At 57.6% G+C, this 26,328-nt stretch overlaps 1 long non-coding RNA gene across 1 annotated transcript; it reads right to left on the minus strand.

The window, feature by feature from the left end:
* Positions 1-6,412: 6,412 nt before the first annotated feature.
* LOC134475972 (uncharacterized) lies at positions 6,413-12,905 on the minus strand. The gene is made up of 3 exons (XR_010047321.1): positions 11,561-12,905; positions 8,679-11,336; positions 6,413-8,453 (listed from the first exon to the last, which is right to left on the minus strand). It is a non-coding gene; the product is annotated as an uncharacterized LOC134475972 (long non-coding RNA).
* Between the last annotated feature and the right edge of the window lie 13,423 nt (positions 12,906-26,328).

Genomic DNA, 26,328 nt, shown 5'->3' on the forward strand with positions numbered 1-26,328 from the left:
AGGCCTTTGAGGATCCACTGCCTGGCTGGGCAGCAGTCAGGGTGTGGAACAGGGAGAGACTGGTACATTGGTGATGAGGTGTTATCTTGGGGGGAGAGTGGGCAGCAGGACTCTGGGACAGAGAGAACACAATGGGACAAAAAAATCCAGCCAAGGTGTCCACAGAGACTAGACCTGGTGACTAAATCGTGTCAGCCAGCTGTTATGGTGGAGCCAGAGAAGCATCTGGGCTTGCAGCCTTCGGGAGACACTGCGGCCTCCCTGGGTTCTCTGATGACTGCTGGGCCACTCAGAGAGGTCACAGAGGCTTCATGGAGGAGGCAGCACTTGAGCTGCAAGGCCTGGGACATCAGCTCCCCAAGGCCAGGCATTTCAGAAGCCTGGCCAGTGCTCTGGCCCAAGGAGAACACTGGGGAGCTGCTGGTGGCTTCTGGCTTCTGGGGGCCCTGGCCACAGGTGGCTGTGGTCCTTCTCCCCCCACCTTCTGGCTGGCTCTGGGAGTTCAGGGGGTCTGACGTCCATACCTCCCAACCCTTCCTGGCCCAGCACCTGGGAGGAGGTGGCCAGACAGGTGCCGTTGGGTTTTCCCGGACCTGTGAGCTGGGTGCTGCCTCTGGAGGAAAAGCCGCACTCACACAGGCCTCTCCACCGTGTGACCAGGCCAGTGCCGCCGCAGGTCCTCAGGCAGGACCGGCTGCGGCGAGGAGCTAGTCCCCGGCAGGCAGCAGTGAATGTGAGTGTGCCTTCATTTCTCGGGCACAGACAATCCCCCAAGTCTGCCCCCTGACCGTCAGGATGGCCACTGGAGCTTAGGCCCTGGGCCTTTGCAGGGCCAGCTGTGGGGTGGGTGCTCCACTTTAGCAGACTGAGATATGAGGTTTTGGGGGGTGTTGGGGTGGAAGGGGGGATCTGGGGGCTGTCCTAGCCAAGCACACCCAACCCCCCTGTAATGACTGATACATTGTATCAACTTGAGACTAGTTTAGAAACTTAGAAGTTTAGAAACTTAGAAGTTTAGAAACTTAGAAGTTTACAAAGGGACTCAGCAGGGGCCCAGGGTCCAGCAGCAGGAGGTGGAGGGAGGCTACCCCTGCCCTGGGCACCGTGCAGGCTTAGGATACAAGGAAGGAGAAGAGGCTTGTTCCCTTCCTTTTGCTCTGGCTGCTCTTGCTGTCTTTGCTGCCTTGAACTGTTGCCCTGTGCCGTGCCACCCTGCCTTGGAGCCAGCTGGTTATGGACTGAAACCTCCACACACTGTGAGCTAAACAAACCTTTCCTTTCTTATTTTCAGTGTTAGGTATTTTGTCCCAGCAACAGGGAAAAAGTAACCAAGACACCCTCCCCACCAGCGGACAGTCACTCTGCCCTCACACAGGTGGGAGGAGGGCCTGTGCACCCAGCTTCCCCCAGGGACAGCGTCCTGGCCCAGAGCCCAGCCACTGCCCTTGATGAGGCCACTCTGCGTCAGAGACCCTCAGCCCTGCCCAGCCTCCTCCCTCTCCGCATCTGAGGATACAGAGGCTCAGATAGGCAGCAGAGCATCAGCCCTGGGAGGGATGTCACCAGCCCTGGCCCCATTACCTCTCATTGTAATTCAACAAGGGAGCCATGGCTGCAGCACATCCCCCCCCCCCCAGCAGCTGGACAGCATGGGAAGGGAGGCTGCCCCTTGGGAGGGTTGGCCAGGAGGTGGGAAGCCCTGTGCTCCCGTCTACACAGCCCAGGCCCCCTCTGCCAGTGTGTGGCTTGGCATCTGTCCCTTCCTCCTTGAATCTTGTTTCCTGGACAACAGCATTGATATAGTTCTGCCTCTCGAGGCACAGGGCCTTTGCACTTGCTGCTGTCCCTGCCTGGAAAGTGCTTCCTGGGCCATGATCTCCCCAGACAGCCCCTCACCTCTTTTGGACACTGCTCAGATGTCTCCTCTCCCTGTCACTGTCCTGTCTGTCACCTGCTGATTTCTCTGCAGCATTTGTCACCTGTAATTCTCTTCTTCACTCGCCAGTGGCCCATCTGGCGCCTGCCAAGGCACTGGAAGCTAAGCTCCAGGGAGAAAGGGAGTTTAGCCACCCATGCTGGTGTCCCTAGATGCCCCTCGGGGCCCTGCACATGGTAGGTCCTCTGTGAGCATGCGTTCAGTAAGCGGTCTCTACACTGCTTCCTCCCTTTGATCCACAGTGCTAAGGCCATTGTACAGATGAGCAAAATGAGGGCAGGTGAGAGGGACACACCTCGCTGGGGGCAGCCCTGGCCTGAGGCACTCACTAGGTGGACAGCCGGAGTGATCACCTGGCCCACACAGCTGCCTGGGCTCCAATCCGCTCCATCGTTCCCTGCCAGGGGGAACCTGGGCTTCGTGGCTACACATTTCCAGCCCTGGGGTTCTGTGCCACTGACACCAACAGTCACGCTCATCTCCAGAGCAGGCGGGTGAGTCCCGAGCAGGGGCCAAGGCCCACATGGCCACTCAGTGCTGGACGCAGTGTGCTGTAAATGTGTTGAATTAGAAGGTAAAGGGAAAATTGTCCTCATTTCATAAAGGGAAACTGAGGCATGGGGTGATAAAGGGAATGAGAAGGTGGAACCAAGGAGCAGGCCCAAGGCTGCCGAGCTTCAGAGTCTCCCCGGTGCCACAGAGGTGACACAGGCCTTGGGGCTGCCACGCCTCAGACCCCTCCCCGGGGAGGGGCAGGCCCTGCAGACTCTGCCCAGCTGCTGCATCCCGTCGGGGCTGGTGGCTGTCCAGGAGCTGCTCGAGCCTGGAGCAGGGAAGCTCGGGAAGCTGGGACGTGGCCACGAGCCACAGGGCGTGGCTCAGTCGTGGCCACACGGCCCCACTTCCCCCCACCCCAGAGTGGACTTGCATCAGAGCAGCAGGGAGGGGCGGTCAGCAAGACCTCAGCAGAGCTGGCACTTGCGGGGGGTCCTAAGCCAGAGCTGCTGCTTACAGAGCAGGACGGATGCTGGGCACCCCTCTGTGCTTCTCCATATGTTAATTAACTCAACCTTCTGGAAAGACGTGAAAAACTTGATCATCATCCAAGCCCTGGATCCTGCCATGCCTGAAGCAAGACCATCCCTGGAATTTTTTTTTTTCTTTTTTAAATGTGACCCAATAAAATCTCTTTTGCTTAACCAGTTCGAGTCAGGTTTTTGTCCCCTGCCACCGAGAGAGCCCTGACTAATCCACCTGCCTTCCGGACATTGTCTACGCTTCTATCTCCCTATCATTACGGTAGCTGGAGCGACGCATCCATGAAATGTTTTATGCTTGTCGCTGACTCACTGGACCTCTTCTCTGTTCTTCGCATCTGGAGGCCCGGGCCTGCCTCGTTCCCACGTACCCCGGCTGTGACAGTGAAGGAGGATATGTGTACCCCTGTTCCAGACAGGTGCCCCGGGTTACATGGCCATCTCATCCAGCCAGCAAGGAGGGGGGCGCGCAAACGGGGTTCAGAGGGGCTCAGCAGCTCCACAGCGGCAGTCCACTCCCGGGATCCCAGAGCAGCATCCCCTGGGCCAAGGCCCTTGACCCCGCATGGGAATCCAGGGTTCCCTCAGGTTAGAATACCTGTTCCACACACACGCACAGCCACAGCTGACGCTCAGATAGGGTTGTAGCTACGTGAGGATGCAGGGGCTCTGTAGGCATCGAGTCTGTGTGCACACAGGGTGTGTGTGTACGTGTGTCTGCTGCCTGTGCAGGATCTACACGCATGCAGAATAATCCAGCCCACGCCACAGGAATCTGATGGAACCTGGGCTGGGTCAGGTCTCCCATGGCTCCCATCTCAGCTAAAGCCCAAGCCCTTGGCGGAACGGGAGATCTTGCAGGACGTCTTCTCTCCTGCCCACCTACCTCCCTCCCTTACTTCCCGGCTCCCATGGCCCTGGCTTTGTCTGTCAATCAGGCAGGTCGTCCCCAGGGCCTTTGCATGTGCAGCCCCTGCTCTGCCCCAGGACTCGCTACTTGGATCTCAGATAAACTGTGGGCAGCACACACAGCCCTTCCAGACCACCCTGTGTCAATGTGGCCCCTACCTGCTTCAGCTTCCTACTCTACTCTCAGGTCCCCAAGATCCCCCAGGTGACATCTGGGGCAGTCCCAGGTGCAGGAGCACTGAGCATCGCTGCCCAGCTCCACCTGGTGCCCGGCACACAGTAGGTGCTCAGGCAATGGCTGACACAGGTAGGACCACCCCGGGCAGGACGCAGTGCACCTTGAGTCTGCTCAGCCCACCAGGGTCCCCTGCCACCCACACAGCTCTATCCCAGGCCCTGCCTGCCTCCGAGGTCCTGACTTCTCTGCAGATCCGGCTCACGGGGCTGGTCAGCGGGGGTCAGGCCAGCTGCCCCTCCCTCTCACCTCACGGGGCTTCTTGCATGGCATAAGGGGCCTGAGCCTGCACAGCCCCGGCCCTGCACACACGCAGGATTCCGGAACCTTCCCGGCAGCGGACGCTGCTGTGACGGGGTGGCTCATCCCCTGGTTTCCTTCTCCTTTGTGGCTGGAAGTTACCAGCAGGGCTCTTTTCTGTTTGTCGTTTATTTTTAAAGACCCACAAAGGGAAGTACACAGTGCCCCTCTTCCCGCCCTCTTCCCGGAGGTTCAGATCCTGGGGAAGGTGCAGTCCCCCCACCCCCACGGCAGTCAGTGTCCCTGAGCCTGGGGCTGACTGATCTGGGCTCTGGCGAGGGCCGGAGTTTCACTGGGACCTAAGTCATGCACCACAAAGTCACCTCGTGTGTGCGGTTCTGTGGGTTGTAATTCAGTGTCACAGAGACACGTGCCGATGCCCTGCAATGCTTGGGTCACTGTCGTCAGCCCTATGAGCAGCCGATTCCACCCTGCTCCCGGCCCGGCCACCCCTGTGCCACCCGCTGGCTCTGTGGCTTTGTCCCTTCTGACTGAGGCAGAAATGGAGCCGTGTGGGATGTGCACTCTGCTCGGGCTTCTCAGGGTTTGTATCTGTATGTGGCCGAGCAATGTCCCACTGTGTGGACGGACAGACCGCATCTCACTCAGGGACACGCAGGTGGAGCCCTGTGCAGGCCGTGTGAGTAAGGCCGCCGTGAGCACCCGAGTACCAGGCGGTGTGTGCTCCCGGGGTGCAGGCCTGGGGCTGGGGCCGTGGGGTCACAGGGTGCCCCATGCCTGACCGGGTGGGAACTGTCGGGCTGTTTCCAAGTGGCTTCGCCATTCCCAGGCCCCCAGGTGTGCGGTGGCCTCCACCCTTGCCCTCACTTTTGGGGCCTCCAATGTGAGCACAGCCGTCCTCAGGCATGGCAGGTGGCCCGTGCTGACCCGTAAAAGCCCGAAGCAGCTAAAACCCAGAGTTCAAGGTGCAGCCAGGGTCTCCGCGCACCGTGAGGCCAGCGGCTCCCTAGCACTATGGGACCGAGCTCAAGGCAGCCAGGTCGTGACCGTCCTGTCATCCAGCACCTCCCTGTCGAAGGACCCTGAGGTCCACGGCCCCCCTAAAGTCTGTGAATCCGGGACTCTGTCCTCGGCCTCTCTGGAGGCCAACATGTGCCACAGGTCAAGGAGCGGAACCAGGAATCCCTTTTAGTACCCATGTGCCACCTCCTTGCCTCTCCACTGTGACCCTGGGCAGGCCCATTGTCCCCGAGTCCAGACGAGGAAATGGGGGACAGCGAGGACAGGTGCTGCCCTAAGTCACACACTGCCAAGGACCAGGCTGGGGTCAGGGATGGGATTCAGGGTCAGCGGCTACACGGGAGCTGTGAGGTCACGTGTCCTCGTCCACCCTCTGAGTGGGGCTCAGAGTAAGCTCTTTCTTCAAACATTACATGGGATCCGAGAAGTCCAGAATGGCCCTGCTCTCCCTACCCCAGGGCCGTGCATGGTTCTGCTAATTACTGGCACCAACGGGCCTCCATTTCAAACGATCAAATCCCAGATAGATAGATTGATTGATTATTGGTTGATATTGATTGACTGCACTCACTAAACTGTGATCCTGGCGGGGCAGGGACCCGTTTGTTCACGTCCCTTCCACCTGTAAAAAGCACCTGTCCACGGTGTCTACGGCAGGGGGATCTGCTGGTCGAAGCAATGAACTGGGATTCTTAAACCCTTCCCGAGCTCCTCCTTCGTAACTTCTCACCTCCCAAAGTGCTTGGCTAAGTGTCCAGCATCACTGACTTTCTACCCCCAACCGCCGAGGTTCACACCGGGGCTCCTCTCCCAGCCAGTTCCGGGCTTTGCTGTCCTCATGTGGCCTCTGCACGGGGCCTTCCTGGAAGTGATCACACGTGCAGCAGGCATGGCAGGGTCGGGGTTGGCAGCTGTCGCCAAGGTTCTTGTTTCCATCGGAAAACGAGGGCAGGGGTTTTGGGGACAGAGGTGAATGAGATGCTATCTCAGGGTGACTCAGGAACGCGTCATGGAGAGGTCGCCAGAAAGGTCATGATGTCCCCTAAAAGATGACAAGTCACCCGCAGCCCAACAAACGTGAGGGGAAGTAGGTGAATCACGGTCAGCGCGAGCTGGAAACGTCCACGGCGGCGTTGCTCAACCTGTGTGGGGACCGCAGGGCCTTCGGGTACCTGCGAGCCCAGGGACGCTGGGGGTGGTGTGGGCCTCACGCTGGAGGGTCCCCAGGCCCGGTGCTCTGTGGGAGGTGCGGCAGCGGCGCCAGTTTGCCTGGAGGAGGAACCCGAGGCCCCCCACAGCGGAGTCGCAGGGCACAAGCTTCTCCTGGTGGCGTCTTTTCTTGCTTGGGTGTCAGCCTTGGTTTCCAGCAGGTCTCACAGCCGAGGCCTCCAGTCCGGTGGGCACCCAGGATGTGACCAGGACACGGGCCTCCAGCCTTCCTGGCAGCGGGGTGAGGGTCCTGTGTGTGACCGAGAGGCGGCTGTGGGACAGCAAGGGCAATTTAGGAGCAACATCTTAGCTACAGGCTTGCCAGCGTGATCCAGTGCTCTCCACACTCAGCCTAAAACGGCTTTAAATAAAGAATCTTGTTATCTCAGGGACTGGTTAATGGCACCGCTCAGAGGCGCCCGTGAGGACCCAGGTCTGGGCTTGGGCTTTATTCCCTGGCTGGTTCTCCTCATTGACTCACTGTGGCTGTTACTGCTCCAGACTTCACAACCCCTCCCCAATAACACCAGAATGATAAAAGCCAATATATATATTTTTAATCTAAGAAGTGTCTTGTAGTGTGGTTAACTACAGGCATGAAGTTGCACAGCAGACTCCTAGAATGTAATCAACCTCCATGACTGAAACTTCATACCCATGAAATAGCAGCTCCCTATGGCCTCCTCTCCCCAGGTCCTGGCAGCCAACAGCCCGCATTCCCCCTACTGGAATCATAGCATTGTCCTTCTGTGACTTGCTATGTCACTGAGCACAATGGCCCAGCAGTCTCCCCAGGGATATTTATCCAGAGTCTCGGGACACATTGGCCACTTCAGGTCCACAGCCGCTCTACTGATACCAGCCAAGGGGCAGAGACGGCCCATGTGTTCATCCGAGGACAAACAGGACATGGATGTGGGCTTCAGTCAGGAGTGCCGGTGCGCACCTATAATGTCAGCAGCCTGGGAGGCTGAGGCAGGAGAACCACAGGCTCAAGCCCAGCCCAAGCAATTTAGAGGCTTAGTAGGACCTCAGCTCACAGTGAAATAAAAAGGGGCAGGGGTACAGCTGGCTGTGAAGGCCCTGGGTGCAATCGCCAGGACCCACACACCCACACCCACACCCACACCCAGTGAACAGCTCTGATCTGCACAGAGACCTGGGGATTCCTGCGAGACGTTCTGTCAGGGATGCCAAGGGTCTTGTTCCACCCAGGAGGTCATTTGCTGTCCCTGAAGTGGGGTGCCAGGCCCCAGTATCAAGGAATATCCAGAAATAGCAGGGAAGCCTGTGGGTCCATTGCAGGAAGGCAGGGAAACTGAGTCACCAGTCCCTCCCAAGAGCTCCTGCATGAGCCCCCGAGGCTGATGCTGGAGGCTGGGGTCCAGGCCTGATGGCTGAGCAGACCAGGAAGCTGGGCAGAACTGCAGGAAGGGAGGGGATCCCATATCCACCGGGAGCCTGGCGCCTTTTAAGCCCGAGTCGCTGAGGACACACTGCATGACCCCCACCTGCAGGATGCTGTCCCCAACACAACTCTCCAAGGTCCTACTTTCGTGCCCAGGCACCAGGACCGCAGTGAGGACACACTCAGTGATGTGTCATGCAACGGATGCCGGATGCTGCTGTTACGAGGCTGGCTGGTGCTGCAGCCCTGGGGAACACGCGACCTCAATCCCACTTGGCAGCGAATGAGGAAATGGGCTCAGAGAGCCGAAGCGATTCCCCAAGGCCACACAGCTGTTCAGCGGCAGAGGCAGAATTCGAACCCAAGTCCTCAGCCTCAGAGTCTTGGTTGCTGTCTGGACTCCAAGATCCCTGTCTTCAGCACAGGCCCCACCAGGACCTGGGGACAGGAAGGGACTTGGGGAGACGCAGGGGGCCAAGGAGGCAGAGCAGTGTCCACTCTCACTAGGACTCGGTCCCAGACTCCCAGCCCAGAAGCTTCCCCCCACCTGCCTCAGGTGCCTGCTCTGCAGAACGCGGAGCCGAGGCTCTGGTCCCACGCGAGGCACCCTGCCACCCCACAGTGGCCCCGCGCCAGGGGCGCTCACCGGCAGCCCTGCCTCACCTGCAGCTGAGGCCTGGCCACGAAACCCTGCCAGCCCAGCGCGCCCGCTGTGGCAGCATCTCAGCCGCGACCGGGCACAGGCGAGGCCCATGGTGCAGGTGACCAGCAGCTCCCAGGCGGACACCGCAGGCGGTTAGAGCTGGCGATGAGGGGTGGACGCCAAGCTGCAGCCCAGCTCGGACTCGCAGCCACGGAAGTGCGCATGCGTGGGCACGAGAGCTGGAAGCCATGGTGTGAGCCAGCATGGACCAGAGCGCATGCGCACGCATGCACGCACGCACGCACGCACGCACGCTGGCATGCACGCGCCCCCCCCACACACACACACACACACACCCTCGGGAGCCTGAGCTGCGCTTGCTTAGCCAGGATGGTGGAGCACGGTGCCACCTGCCTCACCCTCCCCCGGGCATCCACACAAAGGGCTGTTGTCAGCCCGTGGGGCACCTCTGGACGGGCTGCGCTGGCGGGGGTGCAGCCCACGGGGCGGAAGCTGCCTACCCGTCTGCCCACCCAGGACCCCAGCTCCCCCTGCAGATCTCGGGGGCGCAGCTCCCTAGCCACCTTCCCTGCCCCACTCCGGGACTGGTAGCACTCCAGGGGCCGCAGTCAGGGCTCCAGGGGACAGGACTGCTGTTCGGAAAGGCTGGCGCTGTGTGAGTTTGGTGAAGTGGCGTTCCCTGTCTGAGCCTTGGTCTCCTTGTCGTCCTGTCGCAAAGTGACGGCAGCTGCCTGCCAGGGGGCGGCACAATGGCCCGGGTCAGAGCACACACAGCACCAAAGCAGTGGGCACAGCCGGAACCCGGCAGGCACTGGGCCTGCTGGCTTTGGACTGGGGTGGTCACTGGCCCGCCTCTGGATCTGTAGAACGCTCATACACGGGAGGGGCCCAGCACACAGCTGGCGCTCGGTGATGGCACTCACCTGCTAGGCTTGTTTCCTCCTTTACCCCTTCCATTCTTTCTCTGCCCATACCGTCCTTGCACCCACCATGTGCCACACGACTTGTGGCAGCTGACCCTGGAGAGGTCCTTTCTGAAGAAATATTTGTTGATTGAATAACAGAAGACAGTCAGAGGCCATTGTCATTTCCAAGGAGCTCCAGGACCCTCGCAAGAGAGGTTGGAGACCCTGGGCCAACCCCTCGGAGACCGTGCTGTCTGGCTTCTTCGTCTGCCGTCTCGGGTGGCCCCTGTGCAGGCAGCTGTGGTCCCCTCTGGCCCAGCCCTGGGAGCTGAGTGGGGTGCGAAGTCTGTACTGCCTGGCCTGTCCAGTTGGTGTCAGGCTCCTGCTGCGGGGTCTCGGCCTTGGATCCTGCCTGGGCGCCCTGAGCACTGTCCAGTGAGCTCGGTACCCCCACCCAGAGCCAGGTGTCTCTAGAGCAACTAAAAACTGCTCCTGACTGAGAACCCCTAGGCTGCGGCCAGGACGTGGATCCACCTGGCTTCCCGCTCTCTGCCCAGTGCATACAGTCAGCACTGATCGGTGACTTGTAGAGTGAATATTGAATAGATGAGTCTCCCTGATGCGCGCTATTCCTCTTTCCTGGAATTCCTTTTTATTCCTTTTTAGCTGGCAAACTCCTATTCATACTTCAAGACCCTGGCAGGCAACTTGTATGAAGAAAATGAACCAAGCAAGGACTGGTAAGCAGGAGAGTGACTGCTACAGGCTGCTCTGATCTGGGACCCCTTTCCAGCTCCCTGCGGTGGGCCAGATCTTCCTGTGTGCCAAGAGGATCCAGAGAAATGGGTTTTAGGTAGAACAGCCTCATGTTTGAAATATCAGCCCCTGACTCAGTTCTTAAAAATACTTCGAGGGCCACAGCAAACCCATCTCCAGAGGGGACTTAGCCTGGGGCAGCTCCTCCAGGTCTGCTCCGGGTCTCAAAGATACGGTCACCAGTGTCTCACCTGGGCCCTGCTTTGCAGTTTGCACGGAGGCAGCTCTGAAGCGGGTGGCAGGCAGGGCAGCAGGGCGGGCGCACAAGAAACGGGCCCAGCCCGGGCCTGCAGGTGGGGGGGTATCATCCTGGGCACAGAGGGGGTTTGGGAAGAGCCAGGGTTCTCCTGGGTTGTTCATGCCAGACTCCTTGGCTTCTCTGAGAAGTGTGAACAGGGAAACTGAGGCAGGCAGGGCTGAACCTCCCTGAGGTCGTGGGCAGGCCTGCAGGGAGCCCGGGACTGACTCCTCCCAAAGGCCGCCTTCCCAGGACCTGGCTGGGAGCCTGGTCTCAGACCCCTCCCCTGCCCAGCAACTCCTCAAACACCTCCCTTTCTGACAGAACTTTCCAGAAGCAGAGCATGGAGAAAGCTCCTCTCCAGTGCTCAGGCCTTTCCTGTTCTGGGAGGCGATGGGGCCGGGGAGACCCAGGTCTCCAGCCTCAAAGCCACAGCCCCTCTTGAGGGCTGAGGTTCCCCCAGCCACGCCTCTCAGACAGACTCCAGGTCACCAGGGCCACAGCCCAGCCACCGGGAGCCCACAGACTGGTGCAAAGCTGTGGCCCAAAGGTCTTCCCACCTGGGTCTGCACCTGTCACAAGCAGCCTTCCAGCCGGGCGTGGTGGCACACATCTGTCTTCCCAGCACTCTGGGAGGCTGAGGCAGGAGGATCTCAAGTTTGAGGCCAGCCTGAGCAACTTAGCAACTTAACAAGATTCTGTCTCAAAATAGAACATAAACATAAAAACCAGGTTGAGGAATGTAGCTCAGTGTGAGAGTTTAATCTCCAGTACTCCACACCCCGCAAATGCAGGCTTCCACGGAAGGAGATCTGCAGGCATTCGGTGCACAGCTGGTGCCAGTCTGTACACAAGTCCTCCGCCCCACGCTGAACTGTCGACACCCTCTCCCTTCCTTGCTTGCACACAGACCCACACTTACTCAACAAACTTGCATGAGCTCCTACTGTGTCGATGTCTGAAGACTTTATGAAGAACTGCACTCTATGGTTCTGGAGTTTGTAGAATGGAGGGTGGGAGCCCCAGAGTATAATGTCTTGTAGGAGTAAGCGTTGTGCAGAGAACTCAGATAAAAGACAAGGGGCCCTGGGGAGCAAGGGAGACGGGAAATCAGAGCAGGCCCAGGCTTCTGGAAGAAGGATGAGTTAGGCAGAGGGAGCAGCTAGTGCAAAGGCCCTGGGGCCAGTAGTATCTAGCACATTGGAGGAACAGAAGCCCTGGGTGGGGGGAATGAGGCAGGCTGGAAGGTGACGAGGTGGCAATAGGAGCTGAGGACTGACTGGAGGGCCTGGCCAGCCTCGGAGGGAACTTGGGTTTTTGCACCAAGTGACCTGGCAGCCATGGGAGGGTTTTAGCAAAGAAAGGTCATGACCACTTTCTGTTGTTATCCCCGTCTTAAAAGGTGAGAAATTGAGGCACAGAGAGGCAAAGTCACTCTCCCATCATCACACAGACAGCACAGGACAGAGGTGGGAATTTTCCGGGGTCTGGGGTGAGTGAGGTCAGCCTGGGGTGGGGGTGCTGGTCTTCGGCCCCCCACACGGCCCGTCCTGCCTGAGGCCCATCCCTCCCCGCCAGCCACCTTCCTGGGGCTGCACCACCTGGGGCGGGTGGGCGTCCCTCTCCCGTGTGCGGGGCAGAGTTTTGGCACTGGAATAAATCAAGCCATTGAAAGGACAGCAGTGCCAGCAGAGGGGTGACAGGGCCGGCCGCGGAGCAGCTCCCTGGGCTGCTCACCACAGGCACAATCACTTTCATTTTCTTGTAAAAGGGCAGAGAAGTTGCCGGGCGGCTGGTTTCGCTCTGAGTGTGTGCACTGTCTTTCCAGTAACAGCCGGGAGCCACTGTGGGCCCGGGGTCTGTGGTGGGAGCCACCGTGGGCCCGGGTCTGTGGTGGGTGCCACCCGGCCCCGCCTCACCTCCCAAGGTTGTGGTATTTGATTTTCCCTCAACACCAAATTGAAACCGTCCGGGGCGGAGGCAGGCAGCACGGAGGCCGCTGCGGTTGGCCCGGGAAGGTATTTTAGGCGCTCGCCTGCATGGTGGTGAACTTCTGTGTCGAAAGCAGAATTGCTTTTCAGTAAATGCTGTTACTCAAAAGGAAATCATTTCTACCCCATCACCCTGCGCCTCGCCCAGCCTCCACCGCCTGCCGGGCCAGGGTGGGCAAGGGATCACCCCGGTCCTCCTGGAACACTCCCTGGACCCCAGGTTACTGAGCCTGAAGACCAAATCTCCACAACCCACTGGGCAGTGCACCTTGGGAAGCCGCGCACTTAGTGTTTAAAAATCCCAAAAGCTGGGTGTGGTGGCTCACACCTAAAATCCCAGCACTCAGGAGGAGGCTGAGGCAGGAGGATCCCCATGAGCTCAAGGCCAACCTGGACGACATAGTGAGCTCAAAGCCAGCCTGAGCTACATAGCGAGACCCTGTCTGAAAAAACAAAACAAATAAATAAATATCCCAAGACCGGCTCAGCAGAATGGGCTAGAAGAAGGCAGAGCTGTCCACGTCCAGCGAGGTTGCTCCTCATGGAGAAAGGGACCCTGGGTCTCAGTCGGCCGGACCAGGGCCCGGGCCTCAGCTCCGACACCTCTATTATGTGATCTTGGTCAAGTCTGAGCATCTCTCTGGGCCTTGGCTTTCTTTGGTCCTGGGACGAGGAGGGACCTTGCAGAGCCTGCTGCTCGGGACAGGTGGGGTGTCTGGGGAGTGGGAACTCGGCCTCACGCGGCCCTGCTCTGCCTCGTCCAGACAGGTGGCGCTGGGCTGTGGCTCCCCACGAGAAGCCCAGGCCCCTGCATCAGTGTCTTCTTCCCGCCAGGTCCAGGGAGCCAGCGACACCCAGCCAGCCTCGAGACACTGCACCTCGAGAGAGGAGCCCCCGGCCCCGAGTCCCTGGAGGGGCCAGGAGAGGAGACCTTGGGCCACCGCCTGCCACGGGCTTTTCTGCAGCCCTGGAAAATCCCAACCGCGTTCACCGAGCAGTGACCACCAGCAAGCACTGTGCTCCCTGGGGGCGTGGGGGGTCATCGTGTCTCCATGGCAACCTAGAAACGGGGCCTCATAGCTGGGAAAACTGAGGCCTAAGCTGGGGGGGCCATGGGCAGCACACTGACCTGTGTACCCAGGATGTCCCCGCACAGGGCCGATTCTGTGCTCCCTGTGATGACCAGGACTCCCTCGGTGCCTTCACGCTCAGGACACGAAGCCACCCCTCGGTGGAGAGCACCGTGATGAGATGTGCTCTCCTGGGGCTGCTGGGAGTCACAGGCCACCAGCGATGCAAACAGAGACCGCTCGCCCTGCCCCAGCTGCCCCAGCTGCCTCGGAGACGAAGCCAGTGAAATTACGTGCAGCCTCTCAGCCAGGTGGCCACAGTGACACCGCGGAGACTCACAGAGTTCTATTCTCAGAGACCTCAGGGCTGCACGGTCACAGGCAAACCCATTCCCCCCGACCCTGCCCCGACCCGGGGCAGCCACTAATCTCTTCTCCATTTCTATAATTGTGTGGTTTCTAGAACGCTCTATAAATGGAATCACACCGTACGTAACCTTCGGGTTGGGCTTTCTCAGCACGAGTCCCTGAGGCTTCACTCAAACGTCCTGGGTGCCAGCCCTGCAGTCCTGCTTGTGGCTGAGCGGAGCCGATGGGTGGCTCGGATGTGCCCTGTTTCTTTCGTTATTTGCTGTATGAGGGCCTCGGGGCTATTTCCTCGGGGCTAGTTCTTGCCTTGTATGAACCAACTTTTCTGAACATTTGTGCTCAGATTTTGGGGGAGCTGTGGCTGCTGTTTGTTGCATGGGGGATGGAACCCAGACCTTTGTACTGAGCTACATCCCCAGCTCTTCTCCGTTTTTAGAGTCTCAGTCACTTAGTTGCCCAGGCTGGGCTTGACCTTACAATCCTGCCTCAGCCTCCGGCTGCTGGGATGACACATGTGTACCAGCATTTGTAGCTGGTTTTTCTAGAAACTCTACCGTTTCTGGGCCCAGGAGTGCGAACACTCCATCCCAGGGCGGGTTGCAAGCCACGCATTTTCCAGAACTCCCAACCCTTTTCCGCTCCCTGTAGGAACACAGGGACATTTCTCCCAGCTGTGGCTTTCCCCGTGGCTGAGGACGGGACAGGTTTCATGTGACATTTACCTCTGTGTGTCCTCTTCGGTGAAATGGGTCTGCCTATCATTTGCTCATTTTCTGCTTGAATTTTTTTCAGTGGCTGAGTTGAAAGCATCCTGGCACCTTCTAGACACTAACTCTTTGTCAGATATGCAGTTTGCAAATATTTTCCCCCAGTCCATAGCTTGCCTTTTCAGATTCTTAACAGGCCTTTCACAGAGCAAACATTTTTTATTGTGCGTTTGCCTGTGATGAATCAAGTTTTTAGTGTGCAGTCTAGCGGTTCCTTGCCGAGCCTGAGATCCTGAGTTGATTTTCTCCTGGTTTTTCCTAATTAGTTTATGTTCCTGCATTAACAGTTCCTTTTGAGTGACTTTTTCCTTACACAGAGATGTTTGATGCCCAGTCCTATGTATTGAAGGGCTTTCATATCTTTGTCAAAAGTCGGTGGGCACATCTGCTGAGGCTCTGTTTTGGGGTTCTTTATTCTGGTCCACTGATCTGTCTATTCTTCTGCCAATATCAGACTATCTGCATTCCTTCCTGTATGAAGCAAATCTCAATATTGTGTAGAATGAGTCCTTCCACTTACAGAAAATTGTACATTACATTGTAATTCATGGATAAGTAAGGTGACAGACTGTTCCTGAAAAGTTATTCATTTAAAACTGGGAATATAAGGGCTGGGGATTTAGCTCAGTGGCATAAGCGCCTGCCTGGCAAGTGCGAGGTTGTGAGTTCAATCCCCAGTAGCACAAAAAAAAAAAAAAAAAAAAAAAAAAAAAAAAACTAGGAATATAGCTCAGCAGCACAAGTGCCTACCTGGTAAGCACAAGGTCCTGAGTTCAATTACTGGTACTAAAAAATAAAAAATGTTACTCAGTTTAAAAAGAGACTACTGAGGTTGAGATGGTCAAGGATCCACCAAAGACTCATATTCTTCCTCCAAAGTATAGATTTGCTATAGGTAAGTAGTTGCCTGGTTGGTACTACATTTCCCAACTGCCATTGCACCAGGTAGAACCATGTGACCAGCTCTAGCCAATCAAATTGTAAGGCCCGTGCCTTGTGACTTGTCTGTCATTCTGCACTGAGATGGTAGGGCAAGGGTTCCTCCTCCTCCATCTCTCCGCTCTTGACTACTGGATGGATGTTAATGTCCAAAGTGACCTTGGAATTACATATTAAATATGACCGAGCCATTACTCGGGATGCCTGAGTGATTATGTGAAGCAGAATTCGTCCTCCCTGTGGACCATTCCAGAACAACAGCCTAAATGTGGGCATCTACAAATGAAATGTTGTTAATATTTTTAAATTTTAAAAGCCCAAATAAAAATGCAATTTGTAAAATGCCCATGCTTGTATACCTTAAAACCTTTTTGTGCCAGTGACAGACTCATGGTCAGGGAAATAAATACTTTAAATCCTCTGATCCCTGTTAATGTGCATTTTTCCTTCTACCACTGGAAAACCAGAGGCCCAGAGAGCAAACAGGGTTTGCCAAGGTCACACAGCAAACCCAGGGCTGGGCCCAAAAAATTCCACTAGTTAAATATAACTGATTTCCGCAAACTTTGATTCCTTCCCTTAAAGGACAGACAAGTTACAGCATGTGTCATCCCAGATTCCAAGTGGACAATTACAAAAACAAATCATAATTAATAATTCCTTATGAGGCAGGTCAGAGAGTTTCCAGGCAAGGTGGCGCCAGTTTTGGGAGAAGTAATTTTAAGACTTCCCACCTTTCATGGGGTTCGGGAACCAATTTAAAATAAGCTCTAATAAACATAACTCATGAAGCCATGACCTTTGGAACGAAGCTCTTACCTCTGAAACCTACTCAGCCTTTATGATGTGGGATTTGTCTGTGTGTTGAGGTTTTTGAGAAAAAAAAAAAAAGGCTCGGAGGCACTTCTGGGAAGCAGCTGCAGCCATCCTGCAGCTGAGTGGGTCCAGGGCATCAGAGCCACCTTGGAGGAGACAGGAGGGAGGGGGCCCCAGCCGCGGGGTCAGTCAGGCGTGCACATGCAGGCAACGGGCAGAGGCCAGTCCCACCACTGAAGCACTGTGAGTCCTTGACCACTGCCTTCACCACACCTTACCTCAGTTTCCCTACCGATCCACAAGGCTGTGTGAGCACAGAGCACAGTGCCTGGCACCCGGCAGGTGGGCTGGTGTTTGCCCTGGTAGCATCAGGGTAAATGAGCCTCTGGGGAGAAAGAATTGAGACCAGTAGACTCCCAAAGGCCAGACGCTGGGCACACAGACGTAACTAGTTCAGAGAGGCCACTAGAGTGGACACTGGGCTTCATGACGCCAGCATGTCCTCTCACTAGATCCACACAGCAGTGGGTCAGGGAAGTGGTGTAAAAGAGCAATTATTACCCCCAAGACCAATGCAAACGTTAGAAGTTCGTGTAAAGATCAGGGCAGCACAAGGTGAGTCAGGAGGACCAGCAGAGGCTTTCCTGCAGGGGTTCTCAAGAGCATATAGGAGTCTGCTTGACAAGGATGAGGAACTAGTAAACATCCGTAGAAGCCGCTGCTGGTGCCCCTAGATGGATGGCTCTTACCTGCCAAAGACGCCCAGAGAGCTTCAGTTTGTTTCTGGATGCAGACTAAGCTAGAAGTTCCTAAGAGCTCGGATAACACCCTCTCAAGTCTCCAAGAGTTACCCACTGGGATGGAGGCCCACTTGGCCCCAGCCATGACTAGTTTGATACATGAGTTTATTTGCTTCCTTCCCTGTCTTGGGTGCTTCCTGAGATCTCCCCTCAAATGTGCTCCTTGTACTTGGCTCCTCAGCTGGCTCTGTTTCCCAGGAGATGGCACATGCAAAGGCACTGGGGCAGGAATGCAAGCCACACATGCAGGAAAGTTACCAGCAGAGGCTGAGAAGCCAGACACACAGGCTGGGCACAGCCATGCCGAGGACTGGATTTCTTTTCCTTTGCTCAGGTCATACGGTGGGAACCAACTTCAGAGCAGACTGGAGATGGGCCAACTATCCTGACACCTAAGGCTGTTCTGGTGTTATTTGCTGCTGCCAAAATCTCCAGTCATTGCTTTAATTATCCACTTGGCCTTTGAGTTTATTTGAACAAGATCCAACTCTGACCTGGACAAAGGCAGGAGACTGGCAAATGGCCACCGCCCTTGGCTGACAGAGGCAGCCCAGCAGGGTAACGGCTGCCCGTCCACTTTGGTTTCACCCAAGAAGAGCCTGGCTGCCCTACAGCCTCAGCGCTGGGCTCCAGGGACAGTGTCCGCCTGTCTCCCCACAGAGCCTGGACTTGGGTGGCAGATGGACGGGGGTCGGGATGAGAGCTGGCTGGGCGGGACCCCACGGCGCTCCGGGACTCTGGGGCACAGATGACACCGTCTGTGTCTAATTGACCTGAGGCTCCTGGTGTGGCCCCACCCCACGCCCGGCCTCACTTTAAAGAGGAGAAACAGGACCCAGTTCGGGAAAGAGGCTTTTCTGGGTTTACCCAGCATACAGCGTCAATGGATTTAGGGCTGAGGGTGACAGGGAGACACAGGCAGGGGACATTTTCTACCTGCCCTTCACCCCTCACTGAGTGAGGCTGGGTTGCTCCTCAGTCTCCTCAAGCGGCCTCACCCTCTGGGGCAGCAGCAAACCCCAGGACCCTTCTCTCGGCCTTGCCTGCAGGTGACCCTGGAGGACCAAGAGGAACCACAGTCTCTGAAGAGCCCAGAGCCAGCCTCACCTCGCGCCTCTCCCTTCCACTTCAGAAACACAGTCTGCTACAGGAGACTAGGGGTCCACTGGGGAGGGACCACCTGTGCGGCTGGCCACAGAGTTTCCCATCCTTCCCTCTCTGGGGGCCCCGGGGACCGGCTGGACAGGTGAAGCCTCAGGGAGAAGTTGCCAGGAGTTACTGACCCGGCTGCGAGGGTAAAGGCCTGTGCTTGCCCAGTCTGGAGGAGGGGGAGGACCAGGAAGTCTGCCTGGCCTTGGGAGGCCCCTACGGGGGATGGCGAGTGCAGACAGACACTGGGACCCACAGCCCGGGGGGAAATAAGCTGGAAGACGGGAGCCCCCTGCCTGCCTCCCCACCACCCGTCCACCCGTCTGCAAACCCACATACTGCACATACTGAACATCTGCATGTGTGTGTGTGTGCGTGTAAACAGGCACAGAGTTGTGAGCAGCATAAACACCCCTGTGCCACCTTGGCCAGGGCACAGTGCCATCATTTGGACAAACACTGGGCTACAGCTGTGCGAAGGTTTTCGGTGGGATGCTCAGCCTCTCCCGTGAGTGGACTCTAAGTGGAAGAAATTACCCTCCCTAGAGCGGTGGGCCTCATCCAAACAGTTGAAAGCCTACCGCGTAAAGACGGAAGTTTCCTGCAGAAGAAGGGATTCTGCCTGTAGTCCAGGCCGCAGCGTAGAAGTCTTGCCTGAGCTGCCAGCCTGCCCGCCATCTCAGGTTTGACAACTCGCTAAGGGCATCAACCAATTCCTTTAAAAATTAAAAAGCACGTGCATACACACACACACACACACACACACACACACACACACACGCTCTGTCGGTTTCTTTCCCTGGAGAATCCCGGTTGATAGTGTGATCTAATACAGAAACATTGAAATTGCTTTGTGACACACTGTCCAGTAAATGAAAGGCAAAGCCCTGAGCAGTGTGGAACGTCCCTCGCCATCAGGGGACGCAAATGAAGCCGAAACCAGACAACCACCATGCACCCGCCGGAACAGCCGCAGGAGACCCACGGAATGACCGGGTTGTCCAGTGTGGAGCTGCGGCGGGGCTCGGACCTGTGGCCAGGAGGGGCGTGCAGTGTGCCAGCGCTCTGGGATCGCAGCCACGTGACTGGCAGTGACACTGGCGCGCTGGGCGACTGTCACATTTGGGGGACGCTTCACCGAAGGCCCCTAGCGAGCAGCAAAAGTGAGTGAAGCCAGGCACCGAGTCGCAGGCTGCCACCCCAGCTGAAGATGGGTGATTCGCAGCCACCAGACAGCGCAGCCTTAGGGGTGACCCTCGATGACAGCAGCACAGGGAGAGTGGGGACCCACACACAGTCCCTCAGATTCCACCCAGGCAGGTGCTAGAGGCAGAGGTGACAACCTCGACCCCCTCAGTTGCCCTGGTTGCCCGGGAAGGTCAGGACTACATGGCACCTGAGAGGAGCTTCCAGGGGCCCAGAACGCTCTGCTCCTTGGTGTGGCAGCCACCACCCAGGGGTGCTCCCTTCTGAGGATTCCTCCGGGTCTCACCCAGGTCCTGTGCACCTTTCTAGATCTGAGTGAAAAATTCCAAATAAAATCGGGCCCCGGAGAGCCCAGAGGGCTGGCGGGCCAGCTGTAAGGCGCCGGGGACAAGGGGTCAGTCGGCCACTCTGCTCCCGCGGGGCCAGCCCTGCTCTGAGTCTGGTAGAGGGCGGCGCCGTAGCAGGCTCCAGGTGGTGACAGGGGTTGGAGGGGCAGAGACCACCGCAGGCGGCCTAACCCTGGGGGTACGGAGGCTGAGTCCCAGACCCTCTTAGCCCAAATTCTTCGTGTCTGTGTGTGGCCATTTCTCTAAGGAAGACAGATTATGGAACTGCAGACTTGTAGACACAGGGGAATTTTCAGTTGTCCTGGACACTGTAAATCCTCTTCCTGAAAATCTGTCCCAGCTTCCCCCGCCACCCTTGGTGGAGTCAGAGCCTCATTCCCCACACCTTCCTCCGCACGCTGCCCCTCAGTGCTGCCCGTGTCCAGCTGACCGGTGGACGTGCGGTTTCATTTTCATTCACAGCCACCAGATCACCAAGGAGGCTGGCCGCCGGGCATGTTTACTTGCTTCTGTGTTTCTCTTCCGCTCCTGCCCCGTGGGCTCTTTATTTCTCTCTGCTCTGCGGGAGCTCTTTCTATCCTTGGGCAGAAGTCCTCCATCTACACGGATGCTGGAAACGCTGTCCCCAGGCTACCATTTGTCCTTAACCTGGGACGCTGGGGCAGGGGTGGGGTGGGGAAAGGGGATCTTTCTGGCCCCCCTTCTTCTGTTCCCACCAGCCTGGGGTACATTTTGTAACACTCCTGCCGTGTCCTTTCATTTCCTGGTTCCTGTCACCCAGAGAAGACATTAACACAGCCCCAGTCACAAACCTTCTCAGCTTTCACTTTGCAATATTTGTTTTCCAGGCTCAAAGTGTGCAGGACTGGATGCCAGGAGGAGGCTTTCTGAGGCCCTTGGCGCCCTGCGTGCCGCTGGTGGGTGGTGGTCAGCCCCGATGAGGACCCTGGCAGACGCCGCTCGCTGACTCCATGCATGAAGGAATTAGATTAGTTCGAGGAATTTGCCAAGCACGGGCAAATAGATAAATGGTATGTAGGGCACGTGACAAGCAAATGGCCGGGGGCAACGTGGCCGGGGAGTTAGCCTTGAAAATTACTGTATGCCGGGCAGGTAATGATGTGGTGGATACATGTGTGCTGCATGAAATCATCCAGCAACAGACTACGCTCCTTAAGCCAAGTGTGACTCCCATTTGTTTTTGTAAATAAAGTTTTATTAGCAAACAGCATCAAGGATCACTCACTCGTGCGAGGCTGTTTTTCTCTTTAAAACATTTGTTACATTGCCCTTGACACAAAAAGTTTTCCATCCCCTGAACTAAGTAATAAAAAGGATGATTGTAAGTTTACGCCTTTTTAGAGATGTAGCGAGACGGGTATGTAGCCAACCATATGTGCAGCTGTAAATTAATTGTATAAAACCTGCTTTCCATTGGTTAATGTGGTCAAAAATGGGAATTAGAAAAAAAATCTGGCCAGGCGTGGTGGCGCACAGCTGTCATCGCAGCACTCCGGAGGCTGAGGTAAGGGAATCCTTGCAAGGTCAAGACCAGCCTGGGCCACGAGGTGAGCCCACGCCCATCCTGAACTGCATAGCGAGACCCTGTCTCAAAAAGACCAAAAAACAATCTGCCCCTGCTGAGCTGGAACTCCAAGCACGTCCCCCACTCTGAGTCCCCTTCCCTGTGTAGTGGGGCTACCGAGGGTGCCAACATCTCTGGGCCCAGGTAGAGAAGGAAAGCACGCCTTTAGTGCCTGGCACATCCGGGCCGCGTGATTACTGGCCCTCATTACCCAGATGGGTTTCCACCCGTGTCACCGCCTGTGACTGTGACTGTGACTGTGAACCACCACTTCTCGTCCCTGAGCTTCAGCCCCGCCAGCCACAGCGGGGATCTCGGCATCCGGCACCCAGGAGGCACCCAGCGCCTGTGCCCCTCACTGCCGTCCACTGATTCCCCCCCCCCGACCTGTTCCTGCGCTGTCGGCCTGCCACTCGGTCCACCCTGCAAGGCCGCTGCCTGCACCGGCTCATTCCACCCAGCGGCTGTTTATTTAACTGTTCTCTTAAGTAACTCCCCAGCCATCAAAGGGCTGTTTACAAACCCCACAATTAGCCTCCTTGGAACAACAAATAAACAGAAACTTAATTAGGCTGTCCGTCCTGGCTCAAGGCAGGGCAATCCCAGGGCTCCCCATGGCAGCAGACATTGGTGGGCTGGACAGACAGCCGGCCCAAGATGGACAATGGGCGTGTGGGTGAGTGGATGGAAAGGACGTTGGGGTGGACTGAAGGGTGGATGGGCAGCAGGACAGGTGGCATCTGAATGGGCGAGTGGAAGGTGGGTGCTGGGGCAGGGGGCAGGGAGAGCAGACTAGGCAGGGTGGCCGGGCAGAGGTGGGGGTGGCTGCTACGGCTGGCCTGGGGACGCAGATGGATGAGTGGCCGGGAGGGAATGGGCTGGAGGCTGCAGCGGGAGGAGGACAGGAAGGGAAGCTCCGGGCTCCCTGTGCCTCCCTGAGATGCTAGGTAACCCGCAGGAGCAGGGACTCGGGCCCTGTGGTGTCAGGACAAAGCTGCAATTAAACCTGACCTCTGCCATGTTCTAGCTCACGGGCCTGGATCACGGCCTGTGACTGAGCCTGGATCCCTGCTGTACAAAAAGGTGTCCCACCGCATGCGGGAAGGGCTGACAGCCCGGCCTCCGGCCGCAAGATGGCTCTGGCCATCCCCTCCCCCAAGTGGCTGCTTGAACACAGACCCAGCATCACCAGTCCCTTGATGACAGACTTCACCTGGCTCTGAGAGCCGCCTCCATGAAAGGAGCGAGCAGGTCCTCACCCAGAGGCTCGTTCCTGGAGAGGGGCTGGCTCTGCCGGCCAGGGGTGGGCACTAGGACGCTCCTTGGTCTGCCCCTGAGAATGTCAGCCGATGCTCCAGGGATGCCTGGATCCAACTCCCTGCTGCCTCTGTGAGCCTCGGTCTTAGGCTATTTCCTGGGGGACCAGGCCTTGGGGACCAAAGGCCCTGCCATAACAGGACCACTTCAGGGACTCAGGGTTAATACAGCCGCGTGCTGCACGGCCTCGGCTGGCTCCGTACCTGCTATGACTGTTGTGTCAGAGCTGCTCGGCCGCCTTTACTGTTCCTATCACCCGTCCCATCCTGCAGGAGATGGAGCAGAGGTTTCCAGAGGCAAAAGAAGGCAGAGCCTGGGTCAGGCCCCCTGGGAGCAGAGCAGGTGGCTTGGGTGGCAGAGGCCAGGAAGGGCCCTGTGAGTCAGGTCTGCCCACGGCTTGAAGCCACGGGGCTGCTTCCCACCAAGGGCAGGGCGAGGGTCTGAGTCAGCAATCAGGTAAGCGGCTGCAGAGGACGTGGGCCTTCCCACCTGCAGCCCAGATGCCTCCACGGCAGGGGTGGGCAGAGGCCTCTGTGCCAGGCGCAGCGCCAGCCCTAATCCGGAGGGAGGCCTGGGAGTGTCTCTCCTTCCTGAGTCTCAAGACTGGGCCTGAACCAAGAGCACTGGAATCCTGCAGAATCTGGGAGGCCAGGGGAAGCTTCCCTGAGCAGTCAGGGGCGTGGAGGAGGTTAGGAAGGGAGTACTACTGTGAAAGACTGTGCTAGGCAATGAGAACAGCAAGTGCAAAGGCCCAGGGGTGGAGGCCTGAGGGTGCCAACAACAGCAGGAAGTGTACGGTGCAGGAGAAGGAGAACCAGGGAGAGGAGGGCAGACAGGGATTGGGGCAGATTGTGCCGGGCCTTGTGGGTGTGGGGAACACTTCCGTTTCTACTCTGAGCAAGGCAGGAGCCGCAGGAAGCTTCTGTGCAGAAGACGGATGGACTCTGACTCAAGTTTTCACAGATCCTTCTGGCAGCTGGGAAGGTGGGGAGGTTCCAGACAGAAGCCCAGAGCCAGAGAGCCGTAGGGTGGGAGCGAAGAGGGGGAATTCCAGGAGCTCCGATGGATGCTGCTCAACATGCCCTTCTGAGGACCTCCTGGGTGCCAGCCCTGCACAGAGTCCACCAAGGCTGAGCCCTTCTGTCCAGGGAAGGAGGGATCGGTGCTGGGCCGGAAGTGTAGCCCAAGGACACCTGCACCGCACCTTCTAGGAGACAAGAGCTCACCAGCCCCATTTTACAGAGCAGGAAACTGAGGCTCTTTATGGAATCAGTGGGAGCAAAGCCCATGGCTAGAAGCAGGGGCTGAGGACAGGTCATCCCAGAGGACTCCCTGGAGGACGAGGCAGGCTGGGTTCCCAGGCTATGCCAATGCCACCAGTGTGCAGAAGGCTCCCGGCCCAGAGTGGCCCCAGCGCTTCAGCCAGCGCCTCCCAGAGCTCCCCGCACACTCATCTTTAGAGCTGTTCGTGCTTGTCCTTAAACAGACTGACTTTTTGTTGCTCGGTTTTGAAATAATAATTTACTGAGGTGAAATTCACATAGCACCCAATCACCATTTGAAAGCAAGCAAGTCTGTGGCCTTTTAATATTTCCCATGTACCCACCACCTCAAACGAGTTGCAAAACATTTTCATGACCCCAAAAGGAGACCCTGCGCCCACCAAGCAGTCATGGCCACCCCCACGCCCGGCCCTTGGGGGCCACCAGCCGTCACCCTGTCCCTGCACATGCATCCACGCTGCAGCCTCCTAGACAGGTCACCAGTACGTGACCCTCTGGCCCTGGCTCCCCCAGCATAACATTCTGGTTTCCTCCCCTCTACAGTGTGGGTTAGTTCATTAGTTTTGTGTTTGTTTGAGACAGAGTCTCACTATGTGATCCAGACTGGGCTCCAACTCATGGTGATCCTCCCGCCTCAGCCTCCTGAGCACCGGGATCACAGATGCGTATCACCACAGCCTGCTAATGCATTGATTTGTAAAGGATTTTATATCACTGCCAGAAAGAGAAAACATGTCCATTTCTAGAAATGGAAAGTAGCCTTAACAGCAATGGACATAGCAGAATCGTGTTACATTCGAGCTGGCCCTGTTGCGTGCTGAAGGCCCTGAGCTCAGGGTCTGCCCCGCCTCACCATGAGAGAGAGAGACAGGAGCTCAGGCAGCCCCCGGGGACACAGTCCCTGGGGTTAACAGAGGAGCCCAGGGAGCCGAGGGGAGATGGAGGTGAGGTTGTCTAACTCACACTGGCATCCGGTCTTCCACGGAGCCAGCGAGGGCCGGGCGTCCATCCCCGGGGCCGTGGGAGGGGCTAGGGAAGCCTGCCCCCGGCCCTTTGCCATTGCTAGCACAGGTGGGGCCACGGCCCAGGGACCCAGGGCTCGGATTCCCTGGCGCACTCGTGCCTCTTTCTATGCCAAGGGGACTGTTTCCGGGAGCCAGGCAGTGCTGCGGTGGGCATGGCACCCGCAGGCCGGGGCTGAGGGGTCTCGCGGTCCCGCTGGGTCAGGAAGGGGGACTGTCTGCTTGCTGAAGGCTCGGGACACCCTTAAAATGCGTCACTGTTGGCCACGTTCGCCTCTCACCTCTACACCGTGTGACCCCCCTTCCTCCCAATCAACTTGCTTTTCAAATAGTCACATAAACCGAGTTTTAGCCAAAAGTTTAATGACCAGGCGGCTTGGGGGCCCTGCTGCGGCCCCCCTTGCTCTCACCTGTGCTCAGGGAAGTGCCGAGTCCTCTGGTCGGGGCACCGTGCCAGGGACAGCAGCTGGTCCTGCAGTGCTCCCCACCCACCAGCTCCCTGCAGGATGGAGCCCTGGCACCTCACGCACTGGCTACTTCTCAGGGACACTCTCGCCACCGCTGGCCTGGCCTCCCCACCTCCACCGTGTGCTCCGGGGTCACTTCCCAGGCTGCTTCCTTCCGACCAGGCCCCAGGCTGTGCCGCAGGGATCCCCGCCTCAGCACTGCCACAACTGAAGGTGGTCACGAAAGACTGCACAGGTGAGCCCAAGCCAAACGCCGTTGCTGGTGTGTTCTGTTTCTTCCAAAGGCAGGGTGGGCAGGAGGAAGGGGCCACGCGAGAGAACCAGGAGGGAGCCGGGAAGGTGCAGCTCTAGGCTGAGCCTGCACCAAGGCCCCTGCTCAGGGCGTCCTGGGAACAGGCATCTCCTACCGGGCGGCTGGCAAGACACAGGCCTGGTGGCACCCAGGCGGGCAGCACACGGCATCAGGCTGGGCACGGGGGCCAGAAGGAGCTGACGGGACAAGGTGTGACTCTGGGCCGGGGGAGCCCCTGCACCCAAGAATCGAGAGCTCATGCCCTCACTG

Source organism: Cavia porcellus, unplaced genomic scaffold, assembly GCF_034190915.1.
Source record: "Cavia porcellus strain 051 isolate PalLab524CR breed Dunkin Hartley unplaced genomic scaffold, mCavPor4.1 scaffold_5, whole genome shotgun sequence".
NCBI classification, from domain to species: domain Eukaryota; kingdom Metazoa; phylum Chordata; class Mammalia; order Rodentia; family Caviidae; genus Cavia; species Cavia porcellus.